Raw genomic sequence first — 20562 nt, 5'->3', positions numbered from 1 at the left:
AACAGCACAAAGACTTTTCTTTTTTTTAACTTTTCTTTATTTTAATATTTTTTGCAACATGTACCTCCCACCCATGAGCCACCCCCCCCCGATCCGGTCATCTGTTTACTTGTCACAGATTTACAGAAAGTAAGAACAGAAAAAAAGTGAAAGAAAATGAAGGAGAAAAAAGAAAAGAATGATAATGAATAACTCAAATCAAGAGAACAGAGAAACATCAAATTCAGACATATTCGGGAGTCATTGACATAAAAAAAACCATTAGATTATAATGGCATTAACTTTATATAATAAGTATAATTTTTTGTTTTGTAGTTCTCGATGTCGTATCCACTGTGTTAGGTGATCCCATATTTCTAGACCCCTTTTTTTTTCTTTGAACTCCCTTCCTCCGATATATCGCAATCTCTAGAGTGTATGTGGCTAAGAGTCTTGCCCGCCACTGTGAAAAAGTCGGGGGATTTAGATCTAACCAACTGGATGCTAAGCATATTCTATAGACAGCCAGGGAGACATATATGAACCCCTGCATTATTTTTGGCCTGATATCCCCGTCCCTTCCTAGCATAATTTTGGCTACTGTGATTTCTATGTTTGTGTTCAAGATTTCGGATAAGAATGCTGATATTTCGCATCTAAGGGGTCTGACTTTATCACATGTGGCAAATAAGTGGACTATATCGGGCGCTGGTGTCGAGCATCTAGGGCATTGGGTACCTTTGCTTGTGCTCCATTTGGCTATCTTGTAGGGTGTGTGATATAATTGGAAGAATGTTTTATAGTATTGGACTTGTAGTTTGGGTGACATTAAGAGTGATTGATAGAGTTGGAATGCCTTCTGAACTGACTCCTCATTCATATCTAGCTTATTTTGCCATTTATTTATATGTTTATACATGTCATCTGGTAACAAGGAGACTAGGTTGAGATATATTTCTCCTATTTTTGCGGTGATGTTTCTATTGAGGATTTCTGTTATTTGAATCCTGTGGAACTCCGCGCTTCTACCACCTTTCTTTATTAAAAAATCTCTTATTAGAAGGAATTTAAAGAAATCTCAGTTTTAAGCCGAACTCATTCTTTAATTCTTCGAATGATTTGAAGTCTGTTGATGTATAGAAACATCCACATCGTGTGATCCCCATATTCACCCATCTTTTCATATAGTTATCAAAGAAGATATCAGGTAGATTATAGTTCTGATGAAGGCTCGTACAATAAAAGTTTCTACCGACCCCGAGAAGCTTGCGTACATCTCTCCATGCGTTATATATACACCGGCTAATGTTTTGAAATGGACCTTTTTGTAGTGACAGTCAAAGGTAAGTCGCCATAGATGTTCACCCGTTTCAATACCAAGGATGAGTTCTTGTGGGGTCGGAACTTCTCCTTCTTGCGTAGGATTCAGATTTGGGGTCAATAAGATCTTGATATATTTCAGGAGTGTGGCCCACCAGTAGACCTTGGGGTTAGGGACAGCGAGTCCATCTCTTTCTTGCGGGAGCGATATATATCGGTAACCTCTGTGTGATTTTGTATGGCCCCATATAAATCGAGAAAATGTGTTGTGGAGGAGGAGCTACGCTGGCAAACAAGATGGCTGCTAAGGCTCCCGGCTCCGCCGACCTCCGTATCCCGCCACAAGATCCTGTACATTATCCTGATTTTACGCCTAGCCTCTGTGTGAATGAACTGTTCCGCACTCCGATGGTGAAATCCGGAAACTTTTATCGGCTGCTTTGACGAAGTTGCTTCGAGTTGAAGATTGTGGCCTACTCCAGCGGGGAAGCCGGGGCCTCGAGTACTTTCACAGCCGGGCTGCAGTGCAAAAACATCGTCCGGGAGACCCAGGCAGGGTCCGGTCAATCGGAGTGGAGGGTTCTTTTATGCCCGAATTTCATCGGCAATCGTTTCTATTGCTCAGCATTGATGGAGTAGTGACTTCGCTTGCTATTGACTGTGGGTGGGGGTCCCTGTCCCGCAGACCCGGTATTGGTCCCCGCCGGAGTTCGGTGGGTCGGGGTCCCTGGCCTGTGGCGTTAACCGGGTTGACCGCGGGCACAGACAAGGACTGGTCACCCTCCGCATCTGGCCATTCGTGATCCTGTTTGTCCCCCTCGGGGATGCCAGATTCACCGGGGGAGGTGATTGTGACTGGTGTCGGGCGTGAGACTATGGATCGAACGGTGCTTGAGCCATCACTGATGTCAATATTGGCAGAGATTTGGGCGTTTCATTCACATGTAGTTGTCTTATTGAACAAATTGGATACACGCCTATCTGAGATGCTCCTTGTGGAATGGGACCCTGCCTCACTGTTGGACCAAAATGATTCAGAAAAGGGGGTGGTGATGAACAGAGTGTCTGAATTAAGCAGACCACTCTTACCCAGTCCAAAGATCAGGGCTTGATCCATCACCGTTTTTTAGCTCACTGCACCATCCCAGCTCAGAACTTGGCTATATGCAAATTAGTCTGACCCTGGCCCAGTGCATCATGGGAACAGGGCAGACCAAACTACCAAGCCAATTCTTATACTGGGAAGGAAACAAGCTACCGGGGACCGGTTTCTGGCATTTCAGCCGTCTTCGGCCCGGCTTGCTTGAATCCTGATGGTGCAATGAGCTAGGGACTCACATCTGAGTATACCCTTCCACGCTTATGGTGGACAAAAATGATTCAGAAAAGGGGGTGGTGATGAACAGAGTGTCTGAATTAAGCAGACAACTCTTACCCAGTCCAAAGATCAGGGCTTGATCCATCACTGTTTTTTAGCTCACTGCACCATCCCAGCTCAGAACTTGGCTATATGCAAATTAGTCTGACCCTGGCCCAGTGCATCATGGGAACAGGGTAGACCAAACTACCAAGCCAATTCTTATACTGGGAAGGAAACAAGCTACCGGGGACCGGTTTCTGGCATTTCAGCCGTCTTCGGCCCGGCTTGCTCGAATCCTGATGGTGCAATGAGCTAGGGACTCACATCTGAGAATACCCTTCCACGCTTATGGTGTACAAAAATGATTCAGAAAAGGGGGTGGTGATGAACAGAGTGTCTGAATTAAGCAGACCACTCTTACCCAGTCCAAAGATCAGGGCTTGATCCATCACCGTTTTTTAGCTCATTGCACCATCCCAGCTCAGAACTTGGCTATATGCAAATTAGTCTGACCCTGGCCCAGTGCATCATGGGAACAGGGCAGACCAAACTACCAAGCCAATTCTTATACTGGGAAGGAAACAAGCTACCGGGGACCGGTTTCTGGCATTTCAGCCGTCTTCGGCCTGGCTTGCTTGAATCCTGATGGTGCAATGAGCTAGGGACTCACATCTGAGTATACCCTTCCACGCTTATGGTGTACAAAAATGATTCAGAAAATGGGGTGGTGATGAACAGAGTGTCTGAATTAAGCAGACCACTCGTACCCAGTCCAAAGATCAGGGCTTGATCCATCACCGTTTTTTAGCTCACTGCACCATCTCAGCTCAGAACTTGGCTATATGCAAATTAGTCTGACCCTGGCCCAGTGCATCATGGGAACAGGGCAGACCAAACTACCAAGCCAAATCTTATACTGGGAAGGAAACAAGCTACCGGGGACCGGTTTCTGGCATTTCAGCTGTCTTCGGCCCGGCTTGCTTGAATCCTGATGGTGCAATGAGATAGGGACTCACATCTGAGTATACCCTTCCACGCTACTGTTGGACCAGCAATCTGCAGCCATTCAAGCCGCGGCCATTTTGACTCCGTGCGAGGACCCCGTGAGGAAGCAAGTATTGAAACCATTGGATGGTGCCCTGGAGGACGGTGTTCCCGAGGTCGTGATTGTACCGCCGAACCTTCCATCACTATCGACTTTGGGGGTATCGAAAGGCGTTCCCCTCCCGGAGACTTTTGTTGTGGACTTTTCTTTCATCTTGTGTTAGTCTTCTCCTTTCTAGGTGACTTTACGACTCCGGGGCAAGATACATTGGGACTGTCCACCTAGGAGAGAGAGTTTTTCTGCGTCTGAAGTTCTTGTGGACTCACTGTCTACGAGTTGCCACGGATTGATTCTTGATGACTTCCTTCTCCTCTATGACTCCTTTGTGTGCCTTTCGGTCTTGCTAGGGGGGTTTGTGTGCTCGTTCGGAAGGGTCAAGGTTAATATCAATTAGATTGAGACGGTTTGGAGTGGCTTTTACAGGTGTTCGACCTGCAACTGTTTGATTTACGAGGCTGGGCGGTGTATCACGGTGCCCCCAAATTTCTCCTATAAGGGTTGTCATACATTGGTCTTTTTGCAATGGGGGGTGGCTGTTTCTGGCGGGGGGACTAAGGGGGCTGGGAGCCCATACGGATAAGCCCTCCTCCATTCTTTTCCCTACTTTTAGGGTTTTAGTTATTTGGGGCGACAGGCCCGCTGCTAGTGGGGTTAGGCTGCAGCCATCCACAGGGGTGCAGAGTAGGGGTTGGTGGGGGGTTTTATTTTGCCTTTTTTTATTTCTATGGGCTTTTTCTTCCTTCCCTTTTTCTTCCTTACAGGATCAGTATAGATTGCGAATCATTCGGCAGTATAGATTGCGAATCATTCGGATTTTTATCGTGTACTTGTATTTAGTGCTCATGCTTCTTACGTTATCCTGATTCCCGGGTGGGCAGGCCCTGAGAACTGGCTCTTAACATAGAATGTATATTGTATTGTTGTTTACACCGATCCATATGCTTTGGCGCAAAAGTTCCATTATAGCTGTTTCTACATGCATATCATGTCTCTTGACCTGTCCCCCGTATTCTTCGGTTTGATTGTATGGCACCTGATCCGTTTCTTTAGATAATATAAAATAAAACCTCTGTCTCATCCTGTGACTTAGTTGTTCGTTCTAATACAAGTTCTATCCTGGATTGCTGCCGGACCTCAGGGTTGTCGGCTGATGAGCTGTGTCGTACCGTGATATAGTGGGTCTTAATTTTGTTTAGCGGCCGGCCCCTGCGGTTGTAGGCCCATGCTTGTATTTTTATTGAATGCTACAATAAAGGTTTTCCAAAAAAAAAAGAAAGAAAAAAATGTGTTGTCTATTGCCTTGAATATGTGTTGATCAAAGTTTAGGCAGATAGTGCGGAAAAAATACAAAAATTTCGGGAGATAAATCATTTTGATCACATTGCATCTGCCTATTAGGGTTAGATCGAGGTTGTCTAATTTGCTAAGATTTCGTGTTGTTTCTTTCAAGAGTGGGTCGACATTGATCTTGACTAATTCGTCTAGATTCAATGTGATTTTTACGCCTAGATATACAGCGTTCCTGAAGATCCTTTCATTTCTGTAATTAATTTTTTTATTGATAATTATCTGCGTTTTACCCTGATTTAGTTGATATCCTGAGATCGCGCCAAAGAGGGAAGCCTCTTTTTCCATCATTTTGATGGCCACATGAGGATCACTGGTAACGATCGCGATATCATCCACGTATGCTAGAGTCTTTGTTAATCCATTTGATGTCTTAATAGGCAATATATCCTGATTAGTCTCCAGTTTGCGGATGAACGGATCGATAAATATCGCGAACAATAACGGGGAGCACGGGCACCCCTGCCTTGTCCCTCTAGTCACATCTATCTTATTTGACAGTCCGCCATTTATCATAACGACTGCTTCTGGGTTATGGTACAATCTACGTGCAGCGTTAATGAATCGATCTCTGATCCCACTCTTTGAAATGGCCGTCCATAGATATTGCCAGGAGACCCTATCGAACGCCTTCTCTGCGTCCAAGAGTATAAGAGCAGTAGGGTCTCCTGCGACTTCCGCCATGTCAAAGAGTGTGATGACCCTTTGTACGTGATCCGTCGTGGATCTGCCGGGGATGAATCCATGTTGTCGGGCTGATATGATCTTGCGAATAATCGGAGCAAGTCGACAGGCTAACAATTTGGCGTAAATTTTTGAGTCGCAATTGATTAGGGTGATTGGGCGATAGGATCCCAGTTTACTTGGATCTTTGTTTTTTTTTTGAAACACTACAATTTTAGCCCGTGCCCATGATTTTGGTGGTTCCCCCCTTGGAATACTTCGGTCATTAAGTCAGTTAGCACATTCTTTAGTGACTTATAAAATCTGATATAGAATTCGGCGGGTAATCCATCCAGTCCAGCTGCCTTCCCTGTTGATGGACAGCAGAATTTCCAACCACTGCGGTGTGGTCGCTAAATTAGCTTGGTTGGTGTATGACAATTGAGGTGCCGTTACCTGCTCTCAATCAATCAAAGCATGTGTATAGCGCGCTACTCACCCGTAGGGTCTCAAGGCGCTGGGGGAAGGGGGTCCGCTACCGCTCGAACAGCCAGGTCTTGAGTTGCTTCCTGAAGGAGAGGTGGGCTTGGGTCAGGCGGAGGTGGATGGGGAGGGAGTTCCACGTCTTGGCAGCCAGGTAGGAGAAGGATCTTCCTCCCGTTGTGACTCTTCAGATGCGGGGGACGGCGGCGAGGGCGTGGATGGTCGATCGTAGCTGGCGGGTGGGAGTGTAGAAGGTCAGGCGGTTGTTGAGGTATCTTGGGCCTTGGTTGTGGAGAGCTTTGTGTGCGTGGGTGAGAAGTCGGAACGTGATTCTCTTGTTGACGGGGAGCCAGTGCAGGTTTCTCAGGTGTTCGGAGATGTGGCTGTGTCGGGGGATGTCCAGGATGAGGCGTGCAAAGGCATTCTGGATGCGTTGGAGTCTCTTCTGAAGTTTGGCTGTGGTTCCGGCATAGAGGGCATTGCCGTAGTCCAGGCGGCTGGTGACGAGGGCCTGGGTGACCGTCTTCTTGGTTTCTGTGGGGATCCACCGGAAGATCTTACGCAGCATGCGGAGGATGTTGAAGCATGACGAGGAGACGGCGTTGACTAGTCTGGTCATGGAGAGGGAGGAGTCCAGGATGAAGCCCAGGTTGCGTGCGTGGTCTGTCGGTTTGGGTGCGTTGCCTAGGGCAGGGGGCCACCAGGAGTCGTCCCAGGCGGAGGGCGAAGATCCCAGGATGAGGACTTCCGTCTTGTCTGAGTTCAGTTTCAGGCGGCTGTTCATCATCCACTCAGCTACGTCTTTCATCCCTTGTTGTAGGTTGGTTCTGGCAGTGGTGGGGTCGTTGGTGAGGGAGAGGATCAGCTGGGTGTCGTCGGCGTAGGAGATGATGTTGAGGTTGTGTTGGCGTGCGATGGCCGCAAGGGGGCTCATGTAGATGTTGAACAGCGTGGGGCTGAGTGAGGATCCTTGTACTAGTCTGCAGTGGCAGACCGCGTTGTGCCTCTAAATATATGTCAATAAGTTCTTGGTCTTTATTGGTTTCTTTATATAGAGCTTGGTAATATTTTTGAAATTCTGATCTGATCTCCTACGGGTCTTGCTTGTGAATGTTGTTACAGTCTTTAATCTCTTTAATTATGTTAGCCATGTTTTCTTGTCTCATGCGAGTGGCGAGGTGGTGCCCTATTTGCTCGCTTAGTTCGTATACTTTTTCTTTTTGGATCGTGGCTTTACAAATTGCTTTTTCTGCAAATATCTCCGTTAATCTATTTTTTTGCGATGGCAATCTTTTGTGATGCCGTTTCTATGTTTATACCCCCTTCAGTAGCTCTTACAAGATCCCCCTCGGCCTCTGTCAGTTTCCCCTGTAATTCGGCTATCTTTTGTTTGGCAGCTTTGTTATTCCTTATTGAGAAGCGCAGCGTTTCACCCCTGATACCAGCTTTTAATGTGTCCCACACTACGTCTAGGGTGCGCTCCCCAGGTTATTTGCCAAAAATTCAGGTATCCATTTCTCAATAAGATGTCAATATTTCTCGTTTAACAGTAGAGCCCAAAGACTTTTAAAGGCTAACAGCCAAAGGCAGTTCAAACTGTGATAGGCACCATCATTTAGATAGAAAAAACGGACTCTTTAAGGTAAAGGAGATTAGAGCTAATGTGAGGTTACAACTGAACAATTAACGCAAAAATACCATTAAGTCGAAGAGGAACACGGGTTAAAGCTACTGAATTACAACAGCTAGAAATGACAAACAGAATCACGATGCATAAAATGGAATCCAGCGTGGCAATGAGATGGAATACTATGCGGTGCGATAAAGGCTATGTATGAGTATAAACCAGGACTTACCGTTGTGTCTACCCTGATAATTAAGGTCTCTGACTTGGGCTCCTACAATGAGGTAATCGATACGCCTCGAGTCAACCACGTCGAATGTTGGTAGATGCAACATGCATGGTATAGGGAGACGGATAATTTGATGCAACCGCAACGCTTGGAAATGGTTTAGAAATAGTCAGATGGCAGTCATGTGACAAATCACATGTTTGATTCCAAAGCTGGTTGGTTTACGTGGCGGCCATGATGTAAGTGTAGGTTTACCAAGGTAAAACCAGCAGTGGGTGACATAAAACCAAATAAAGACCAAATGTACAGATGTATGTATGCAGATAATTGTGGTATAGACCTAGAGCAAAGTTATTGATGTTCTACTTCCTATTCAGGACCAGCAAAGCAACGATTGCGCAGTCTTGTCTAAATAGTCTGAACCCGTCATGTTACTTCTAGAGATATAATAAAACTACATGGCTACTGTAACGGTGTATGAAGACTCTAAATGAATCACAGGTATAAAGCCAAAAAAAAAAGGAACTGCGCAAGAACTTTTGGGCCTTATGATGAAATACAGAAAATGAATGGTCGAAATGAATAATAGGTATAAAGCCAAAAGAGAACAGCGCAGGAACTTTTATGCCAATCCATGCCAGCCTTTCCAACATGGATCCGCTGTCGGAAACTGACTTTGGGGGCTAGCAGGGCCCCCTTCCCCCTGTCAGAAACTGACTTTGAGGGTTAGCAGGGCCCCCTTCCCCCTGGTCCTCTGCATTTGGCCACATGGTGCCGAGATGTTTTAAAACTTCCATTTTTGATGGGGGCTTGTGCTGAGTGCGGTTTCATCCAGCTGCACAAGTATCCATCGAAAAATGGAAGTTTGCGACTACACGTGCCTAATTGTGCTGTCGGATCTGTCGACCTATGTTCGGGTGGTTCCTTCCACAAAACAGTGTCAGTCGGAAGCAACTCCGACCAAAATCGTAATGAGGGCCTAAGTGTCTTGATGGTTTTAGTCCAATTCCCATCTTTTTTTCATTACACTTCAGAGTTTAAAAAAACTACAGAATAATGTCTGGCTTCCTACCCGCTGATATATTTTGAAGTATTTGTACAGTTCATTTACAAGTATTTATATATATATATATATATATATATATATAAGCCTTTTGCGCCCTATTCCGGGAAGGAAGCCGTTCTTCGCGTGGTGCGGTACGAAGAAGGAGGATGCGGGGAATCTAAAACTTTATCAAGAGTCATCCCTGATGGAACAATTATTTTTCTGCCCATCCTCCTCTGAACACTAATCTATATTATAACCAAAGAGGACTATTCATAGAAATCTTGCGAAATTCTTGAAGACGATTCACATTCTGACTACTTGTTTGCATGCACATACGATTTTGTGGCTTCCTAATACTACCAATTAAGAGATCATTTGGAAACGCTCATCCACAAAGAAATTTCCCACCGATTACAATGACTATATATACTCAAAAGAATTTGCCCTGAAGAAGTCCCTTGAGGACGAAACGCGTCGGCTGCGAATACCCGTGTTTTGATTGTACACCCTTTTTTTGGAATAAAGAAAATCACAACTAAGAAAACCTACGTCTGTGATCATTGACACTATATTTCTGGAATTGTGTGGTGCACCTTTGCGTTTATTTATTAATTTACTGAGTTCTTGGATGAACTATCACTGTGACAGTGGATGTTAACCAGTGTGCACACACTTCGCCCATACAAACTACCCAGGGCGATTTAGAATTCTGGGGGTGATTTGGGTTAGGTGCTATAATTAAGAAGTTTCCACTGTCTCCTTTGTCTTTTGAAAGTATTTAAATGTTGTGTGTTAAAAATAAATTACATTCTACAGCCTTTCCTTTCACTCTGAAACCCAGCAATATTTTCAAAGATGGTTTACCTTACAAAATGCCCTAACTTTACAGCTAGAAAAAGAAAAAATAAACACCAGTCTCCATAGTAAAAGAATAAGTAGCAATTTTTCAGACGACAAAGCCAGACTTTTGACCTCTGTCTTTGAATTGCACTACAAATGCATAAAGATAAAAACAAAATTAAAGCCATCTTTATTGGTCAGTCACCTTCCGAACTCCAGAATTGTTATTTTGGGGGTGCTAAAGCACCTCCAACACCCCTACTTCCAGCACCTATGTGAGAGAGTGTACATAGTGTTTGATGGCTGATAAACTTGGAAAGCCTTGAAACTGCTCATGTATGAAAATATTTATCTCAATAATCCTTGAGTATGCATTGCAGAAGACAAGGGACCTGTTGCCATTACTCAAAGGTAGGTTTTCCCTTTGACTAATACTTCTCAAATTACCCAGTTATTCAGATTGTAGCTAGAGCAACATTGATTAAGTGTTGAGTTTTTGGGAGAGTGTGTACATGGAATAAGGTATGCCTGCTGTGTGATAATGGTATTTTATTTTCTTTGCACAAACTATGTAATATTTGGAAAATACATGAATTAAGCATAGGACCAAATCTTTACATAATCCTTGTGGCAATGGGATGCTTGAAAGGTTTAATCATCTCAAATTGAAAGGTGCTGTCCAGGTGGTCATTATGTGTACTTTTAATTGGAAGGCAAAGGTTGCAAAGACCATGTGGATCCATAGAATAACTGTTAACTAGGGCACAGGGTTAACACCATTTGAGATTATAAAATGACGTAATCCTAGGACAAAATGTAATCCAAAGTGAAAATATAAATCATAAATCAATTACTAGCCCACTGAAGACAATAGGAATAGAATTAAGAAAGCTTGTGAGGGTTACACAAGATATGATGAAAGGAACAATACCAAGGCATGTAGAATTAAAATTGGTCAGAGAAAAAAAAAAAACGGGGAAAGTGTTTAAGGAAGAGACTAATTTTTCTTTTAAACCATAAGAGGTTGTTAAAGTCATGCATAATTATGCGTTGTTAAGTGATGGTAATGTGTGGCATCTTAATTGCATAGCTGTTGGCTTTAGAGAGGGCTGGAAAGGTATGACGTCTAATAGTAATATGAAATAGAATATCTGAGTAACGTAGTCCTCGAAAGAGGAAGTTATTCCTATTTATTGTGATCTTATTGGTATAGACACTAATTGTGATTTCAATGGTGAGCCGCAGAAATTAAATCTGAAGTAAAAGGCCAGGAGGTTCTAGTAACCGGCTGGTCACGATCTAGTGTTTCTACAATATGTATTTCCACCCGCCACTCCTTGAGGGCTAGCTTCCACACTCACCGCACATCCATCTATCACAGGTGTCGCTGGTCAGGTGACCCTGCTAATAAAAGGGCCCGGAGCACGTGCCATGGGCCAGTTCCAGACCATATGACTATGTGTCTGCGTCATTATTGTAGCTGCATGAGGGCCTAGGGCTCTAACCATTACAATTGCGATGAGCCCCTTGTGAGCTGTCACCAGTTTGGTACTAAATCATGAGGGGAAGTGCAGCCGATGCCCACGGCACCCCTGCACCGGTTGCCAGCACAACAGCCACACTATGAGTGAAGAGGACAGCATCCAGCCTCCATGTAATGCAGTTGCCTGCCTGCCATGACCCCTAAAAGGCAACATCGGACCACTGGGAAGAAGGTGAGCTGACTGAGCTCAGAAGTTGGCAGTGGGCAGCAATGAGTGGAGGGGATGTGTAAAAGGAGCGCATAAAGCGAAACCCCCACAGCGCCGGCAGAACCCCGTAACCAAGGGAGAAGCTTCAATCCACAGAGCTGCCTCAAAAGTGAAAAGAGCACGACACAGCCCACAACATCGTGGAGGACACTGCGCTGCATGTCAGCAGTAGGTCAGGGACTGTGGTACCCGCCTGTGAGGGTGTAGGCCTCGTTCCGTGCCAAGGTGAAATGTCTCCATACTGCAGCTTCTCTAGGCACTAGCATGCCTTATTCAGTGCCTGTAAAACATTGGTGGAATGAAAGTGAGGCATGAGGGAATCGCTCATCCGCCTGGTGACGTTAGCAAGCAGGGAAGAAGGGTTCGCAAGATAACACGTGCATGCGAAGGCTGGTGCTGATCCGTTGTGTCCAGTAAGTGTCGTGACCAGAGAACATGGGCTCTAGGACCTACAGGGACACAGACTTGGGGGGACAGACACCGGACACTACATCCGGTCAGGGGGACAAAGGACAGACCACAGGAAGCAAGAGGCAGGGAAGGAAGCACCAATACAAGCTCATGTGAGATACGAAATAAAGATACCTGAAATCGCCTGCACCGTGTCCTGTCATCTGTGGGGGGACCCTGCACGATACCACAGCTGGCGACGAAGGAAGAAATAAAGAAACCACGCGTGCCGGATCGACCACGTCGTGAACAAGCCAGGAGCCCACCCTGGACTGGTGCCGAGAAGAAGAACATAGTGGCCAAAGAACGAAATTAAGGACAGCAGCGACGCGGGAGCCCACCCCGGCCGCTGCGACGACGAAATCGCCTGCATTGGGTAAGCGCCAGAGAAAGAAGCGCCAAGGAATACAAATCGGCGCGAGCTCTCGCGAGAGTCTCGGCGGCCATTTGCAAGTCAGGCGAGAGAGCCAATAGGAGCACAGGAATTGCTGGCGGCCATTTTGAAATCAGGCGAAGCACTGATTGGCCGCGAAGTCTCACGAGACCATCGGCGGCCATCTTGAAGTCAGGCGAGGGAGCCAATAGGAGCACAGGAAACGTTGGCGGCCATTTTAAAGTCAGGCGAAGGGAAAAAAGGTCGAAAAGAGCCAGAAAGAACCACAAAAAGATCAGTAAAGGTGGCAAAAGAAGCTGAATAACAAAATAAAGAGCAAAGAGAGTCTCAAATAAGAAAATAAATAAAAGAAAAGACCAGAAAGAGCCACAATAAAGAAATAAGCGCCACAAAGAGCATTTACAAAGTAATAACAAAAGAACTGTAAGAAAAAGATGGCAGAACCACGGCCAAGCGCCCAATATCGCAGACCACTACCATTCAATCTATCAGAACCACAAGTAGGAATAAGATGGGAGCGATGGATCGCTAGGTTCGAGGGATACATGGAGGCCACTGACGTACTAGAAGAAAAGAAGCTAGGACTGTTCCTAAACCTCGTGGGTGACGACGTGGATGAACTGCTAGTGACACTACCGGCAGGAGAGACATCAACATACAAAAAGCTCATCAAGTGCCTAACAAGCAAATTCGACCCTCAAAGGAACATAGACTTTGAAAGATACACGTTCACCACAGCTTTCCAACATGACGATGAATCATTGGATGACTTTGCGACACGACTGAGAAAATTGGTAACGCACTGCGAATTTGACAAGTATGACAACGAGCAAGCAATTCGCCTGCTGATAATTGAAGGATGTCGCGACACTGAATTCCGCACCAGAATATTGAAAGAACCAACATCGCTGGAAAACATCCTGTCGCTAGCAAGGGCAAAAGCAAGAGCAAAGATACAATCAAAGCAGATGGAACGGAGGATCGAACAAGCACACCGCATGACAGATAACAGTCGCACCAGCACCTGGAAAAAGGGACAACGCGACAACACAACGAAGAAACAACAAGGGCCATAATGCTACCGATGTGGTTTAGAATTTCCTCACAAGGGCGCCTGCCCAGTATTTGGACAGATGTGTAAAAAAATGTAACAGAAGCAATCATTTTGCCAGTGTGTGTCAAGGGACATAATTCAGAAATGACAGAGGAAGACCAAACAGGCAGTGGATGATGACAAGCAGGCACGTCAGACACATCGAAACAGCAAACAGGGGCTCGTCAATAGAATCAGGAGGAGAGGAAGAAGAAGAAAAAGTGGAGCGACTGTACCTCATGTCCACTCAAGAAGACACAGGAGAAGAAAGCATTCGTCTGGTAGACAAGAAAGCAATCAAAAAAATGGAATCAGTGACAATAGAAGTCGGACCACATAAAGCACAGTTCGTGCTTGACAGCGGCGCCACATGCAACATCATGTGGGCGTCAGAATATGAGAGAATGGAAATAAAACCGGTGCTGAGACCATCAAGGGTTGAAGTGTTCACTTGGGGCTCAAGGAAACCAGTAACAATTTTGGGGAAATTCACTGAAGATATAACATATAAAAACCAAACACTCAGAGAAGAGATTCATGTACTGAAAGGAGATATTCCAGCACCCTGCCTACTGAGCAATGTATCAGCACAAATAATGGGCCTGATAGCAATGACATATAACATGTCAGAAAAAGGAAACATCCTGAAAGAATATCCAAAGCTACTGAAAGGCCTGTGGAAGCTAAAAGGGCAACAAATAACGTTGCACATCGACGAAACAAAGAAACCAGTAGCTCAGCATCACCGGCGAGTACCAATACACCTGCAACCTCAAGTAGAGGAAGAAATAAATGCGCTGTTGAAACAAGACATCATCGAGCCGGCAGAAGGACCAACGCCGTGGGTATCGCCGATAGTAGCCGTGCCAAAGAAAAACACATCGAAAATAAGAATCTGTGTCGACATGAGGATACCAAACATGGCGATCGAAAGAGAAAGACACCCTGGACCACACCTCGACGACATGATCAGTTGCCTGACAGGAGCAAGACGATTCTCAAAGTTGGACTTGTGTAAGGGATATCACCAGCTGGAGCTGGATCCACAGTCGAGATATATCACAACCTTCTCGACACATCTAGGTCTATTCCGATACAAGCGCCTAAGCTTTGGGATATCGTCAGCAGCAGAAATATTTCAGGAAACGATCAGACAGGTGATAAGGCCAGTGAAAATTAGTCTCAATTACAGCGATGACATCCTAGTGTTTGGCAAGACAGACGAAGAACACGACAAGGCGTTGCGAGAGGTGTGTGCCCAACTAGAACAGGCTGGCCTCACATTAAATGAAGACAAATGTGAGCTAGGGCGAGATGAACTTGTATTTTTTGGACATATCTTTTCAAAGAAAGGAATGAGGCCGGACCGCAGTAAGGTAGACACTCTGAAAGAAGCGAAACCACCAAGTGATGTAGCAGAAGTACGGTCATTTCTTGGACTTGCCAGTTACTGTGCAAGATATATCAAAGACTTTGCAACAGTGAGCGCACCACTGCGGGAGCTGACGAAACAGGGACAAACTTTTGCATGGACAAAAGAGTGCAGCACGGCATTCGAAGAAATAAGAGAGGCAGTAACAGCGGTAGATCATCTAGCATACTTTGACCCACTACTGTGTACAGAACTAACGGTGGACGCCAGCCCAGTAGGACTGGGGGCAATACTGGAGCAACACAAACCAGGAAAAGACTCGCCGAGGTGCATAGTCGCTTACGGAAGTAAGAGCTTGTCCGACGTTGAGAGAGCTTACTCTCAACCGGAGAAGGAAAGTCTGGCCGTTGTGTGCGCGTGTGAACACTACCACATGTTCATCTACGGGAAGCCTTTCACAATTGTAACAGATCACCAAGCTCTAGTAACAATTTATGGAAACCCAAACGCAAAGATACCACCAAGAATAGAGAGGTGGGGAATACGGCTGATGGATTACAACTTCAAAATAATACACAAGCCTGGAAAGGAACATAACCCAGCTGACTATATGTCCAGACATCCATTGCCACGCAACACAGAAACAACAACAATGGTGGAAGAATACTTGAATTTCATCCTGAAGCACAGCACACCAGCATCCATAACAAACGCAGAATTGGAACAAGAAACAAGGAGAGATCAAACAATGGAAGAAATCAAAAAGGTGACCAGGCAGGAGGCCCAAACTGAAATTATAGCGCCTCCCCTTCTTGCTGGAGTGCCCGTCAGCTGCACCGCCTGCCACTGTCTGTCTCAGTGAGGAGGGGAGGGAGTGGAGCGCCTTACTGATGTGGCACGACAATGCTGAACTGCACCCGGAGGTAAAATCACCCAACCCGCTACCTTCTGCGGTAGAGGCCGTTTACCTGCCTTCCTTGGCAGTGATGTGACTGCAGGTTGGACGAGAGGCCACAGCGAGGGAAGGTGGTCCCAGAGTGGCTATTTGTTGCCTACTAAGGGACGACCAGGCATCAAGGGGAGAAAGACTGTCCACACAATGAGAAAACAGCTCGCAGAGGGAGAGAAAACTACGATCACCAGCACGGCCGGTTAGTAGCAGTTGGTTGGAGATGGCAAGGCTGCTTCCTACCCTAAATGGACACCATAGAGGCGCTGCCTGCAATGAGGAGTGGTTGTGGCGCCACCTAGTGGTAGCTGTTGTGTTATCAAATAATGACACACGAGAAGATTATATGAAATTGGTATTTATTTACCAGAAGAAAGAGCTTGTGAGAGGAAAGATGACCATGCAGCGTCGCCGGGTCTTTCTCATCGAGCTGGGTAGTGACGTCACTTAAATACACCTTAACATTCCAGGGGTAGCACGTGCACATAAACCAATAGGAAGAGGGACAGATAAAACTCATAAAAGCATACAGCATAAAAACAGATGTATTAGTTACTAAAACTATTTACAAATCACAAAATTCATCATATATATTAATACAATTAAAAACCATTAAGAGAAAACATACTGACTGCAGTTTAAAAAACAAGTCAAAATAGACAATCGTTATGTTAGATGCCCCCGAGAACACAGTTTAAACATTTTATGCTTTTACTATAGAGACAGACAAATTAAGGAAAACAGATCAATCACTTTGAGGGGGTCAAGCCCACCACAAGTTTTCTTCTAATGGCCCATGCCCACCCAAAGTATTTGGCGACCGCAACTGTAATAACCGGCAAGGTGTTAGTGGAAATTATTCTTAAGGCCACCTTGCTGTCCCTTGTGCCTAGCAATTTGCACATCGCCTTTAGCCAAACACGTCGGGGGTTAAGTAGGCCCTACAAACAAAAAGAAGGTGGGCAATGGTCTCGCTTTCACTTTTACACGCCGGGCATAATTCAGAATTACCTATACCCCATCTACCGGTTAGTGATCTTATAGGGAGTGACCCTGCTCTAAGCTGGAAGTAGAGCTTCCTATCCTCCGACTTTGTGATGTTGTCCCAATAGGGCTCTAAGCTAGGAGAAACTTTTGTTTCCAAAAAGCGACAATCCATAGTAGAGGGATCAACATCATTCCAGTTCCCGTAGGCGACCATTTCCCAGTACCTTTCTTTTATGGCGCCTTTGGTTGGGAACTGGGCTGTCTCAGGGTTCTCCCACAACTCCTGCATACCCATTATTCCCAATACTTTATGAAGTTCTTTGAGCCAAATTATCTTGTGGAATATATCAGTTTTAATTACATTCAGAAATCCCAGAGCGTAATGCATAAGTAGAGTGGTGTGGCTCACTGGTTAGAGGCGGCAGACCTGGAAGCAGAGGTCGACCCGGGACCAGGGTTCGATTCCCGACGCGGCAGGGTCTTGGGCCATGGTCAGCGGACTCGATAATTCTCGCCTCGGTGCCTACTCCAACCATGGGTCTCACTCAGCAACTCTGGGCAATAGCTTGCTTAATCTCTACTAACGGCCCCATCAGCGCCGGGGATGCTTGTCTTCACCTTGGAGATGCCCAGGAGGGACAATCTCACAGGGAAAGCCAGGATGGGTTCCCCAGCAGTATACAGCGCCGGGACGCCCCTTTGCTGGGGCAGCTGTGCGCTTTACAAGTATACGACATTTAACATTTATAAGTTCCGGAGTAACCCTCCAATATAGAATCGGTCGTAATCTAGCCATATCTGAGAGGGCTTTCCTGCCTAGATCATAGCGCTGCAGTTGGATTGGGGTACTTTTAGGGAGGCCAACAAGATTACGGCAAAAAAAAAATTCCACAAGTGTTAGTGACGTTAAATTATCATAGCCCGTAGCCTTGGCGCACCCCACGCTCTACCGGGAATTCAGAGGTTACTTGGCCGTGACACCCCCCCCCCACTGTATTTTTGCATAATTTGACTCATGCAACCTCATCACAAGTGTTAGGATCTCTAGCGGCATACCCATCTCGCTTAGCACTTTCCACATCTGGGATCTAGGGACTAAATCAAAGGCAGCACGTAAATCTATAAACGCTGCATAGATGCTGCCTTTTCCTAGTACTACCGTCTTCCAGTATAGTAGTGTAAATCTGAATATCTGGTCTGTGGTACTAGTTAATTTACGAAATCCAGCCTGGAAGGGGGTCAGAATATTTTTCTCTTCTACCCAGGCCGATATTTTCTCTAGGGTCATTTTTCCAATCACCTTTTGTACAGTGTCTAACAGGCTAATAGGCCTGTAGTTCCCAAGCTGTGTTTTGTCGCCTTTCTTATACACCGGGATTGTAACGGCCCCTAGCCAAGACTTTGGTACTGGTGCCCCTAGTGCCACAGCATTGGCCAGCTTTGTTATATAAAGACCCCAGTGCTTTTTATTGTAGTGTAGTTCCTATATCCCTTATAGGTTCTGCGCATTGGAATAACATACACAATAGGCTTGGCATAGGACTGAGGTCTGTATGCCCCTAATATGTATATTAAACTTAATTACTATGTACCAGCTAGCTCAGAGGCCACTAGAAACTAAGCATGAGCGAATTTTGCGGATCTCGCGTTCGCGAATTTTGCGGATTTGCGGATTCGCAATCCGCAAAATCCGCGAATTCCCGCGAATTTGCGGATTTTTTTTTTTTTGTGTTCGCCCGTGTTTCTGCCAGTTCGCGAGGGTTTTGTACACTTTCGCAAATTGCGAACTTACCTGTCGGGTCGCAAGTTTCGCGAACTTGTTGTTTCTACGTGTCCAGCCTGTTTGGGACACTCTTCTTCATCACTGCCACTCTCTGTCACCACTGCCACTCTCTGACTACTCATGCCACCCTCTGGCCCACCCATGCCACCCTCTGTTTCATCACCACACCCTCTGGTTGTCCAGTGTACATTATTTTCGGCAAAGCAAAGCACACCTTCCCTGCCTCAAGTGACCTGAATTAATTTGGGGCTGATTAATGTGTCACAGAATATTTTTTTAGCTGGCACCTGCTTCCTTAGTGCGCCCTGATTAGTGATCTTTTGCACTTGCTAAGTGCTTTCATTGTTGAAAAATTTGTTACAACACCTGCCCTGCCCCAACTGACAATAATGAATTAGGGGCTGACTAATGGATTTTAACTTCCAGCCTGGCTCCCTCCTGCTTGTCTCCCTTAGCTGTAATTCAGGACCTTTGTGGCATATGTGTAACTATTCTGAGGTTCAGAGCAGGGTCACATAATAGTTTCAACTTGCAACCGAACTCTGGAGGGGCCCCTCAGGAAGCACTACAGGAAATGGCTACTAATGATGAGCCTGAACTTTTGAACCTGGTAAGTAGTTACTTTCAGTTTTGCTAAAATCGTATTTCTGCAATTTTGCACTTATTCGCGGGGCGCAAACTCACGCGAACTCACGCGAACAGTGCGAGCAGTGCGAGCAAAATCCGCTGCTCGCGGATTTGCGGATTTTGCGGGAGATTCGCAAATCTCGCGGATTGCGGATTTCCCGAAAATCCGCAAAATCCGCGAGCGGAACGGATTTTCCGCCCATGCCTACTAGAAACTTCTTGAAGACAAGAAGGGAATAGCTTCTGGCAACCACATAACATAAAACCCACATCCCTCAGGATCATGGAAACAAAATACTACTTTTCATTCAGTCACTCATCTCAGAGAAGTACATAGAAGAAACAGTCGGTGTGTTTACAATAACATTTATTGCACAGTTGTTATTCTAGTACTGGTTATATGTGCTCCGACAACTGTTGGACAGTAGCAGAGAATTATGGCCAGCAGTGCAGTTAAATGAAAAGGCTTTGTATAGTTCTACCATTTTGCAACAGTAATGAACACATACATGAAATACAGAATGCATTAAGATAAAGCCTATACCCCTATGATGCCTAACTAGATGTACCTAAGTGTACCTAGCATGTGTGTAGATCTTAGAGAGCCAAGAATCCCCCTAGGAGTTAGTCTAACCCCTTTACCTTATTGGGACTTCATCCTGATCTTGAGCTGGACACCCACAGATGGGTGATGGACCTCTGCCAGCTGGAGCTGTGGCATGACGCAGGTTGCAGCGCCTCAGGCAGAGTGTCCGCCTGGAAGTCTCTGTCTCCTCTGGTTTGCTTGGGCAAAGGGAGGTATACTTATACTGGATAGGTGTCTTGGATTGACGTAATGTTGGTCAGAGGAAGATGTGTTCTTGGTCTGTTTCCAAGAATTGGTTGTGACGTAGGTTAGTCACTGTTGGACATGGAGATTACGTATTTAGGATGGACCGTCTTCTGTGCACAGAGCACACAGTGATCAGATAAGGGGACAGCCTCTCTGTTGCTCGTTATTGTGAAATGAGGGCTAATCTAGGTCAAAGGGCCTGCCTGTCTCTGTGAAAGGGCCTGCTTGTCTCTGTGACACAAAGAATTTGTGCCTCTGAGACAGTACCTATGTTAAGGCCTCAATTGCCTTCATAACACCCACTCCAATCTATGGACAAGAGTTAA

The sequence above is a fragment of the Lissotriton vulgaris genome, chromosome 1_1 (genome assembly GCF_964263255.1).
Source record: "Lissotriton vulgaris chromosome 1_1, aLisVul1.2, whole genome shotgun sequence".
Taxonomy (NCBI): Eukaryota; Metazoa; Chordata; class Amphibia; order Caudata; family Salamandridae; genus Lissotriton; species Lissotriton vulgaris.
Note: the sequence above shows the minus strand (reverse complement) of the source record.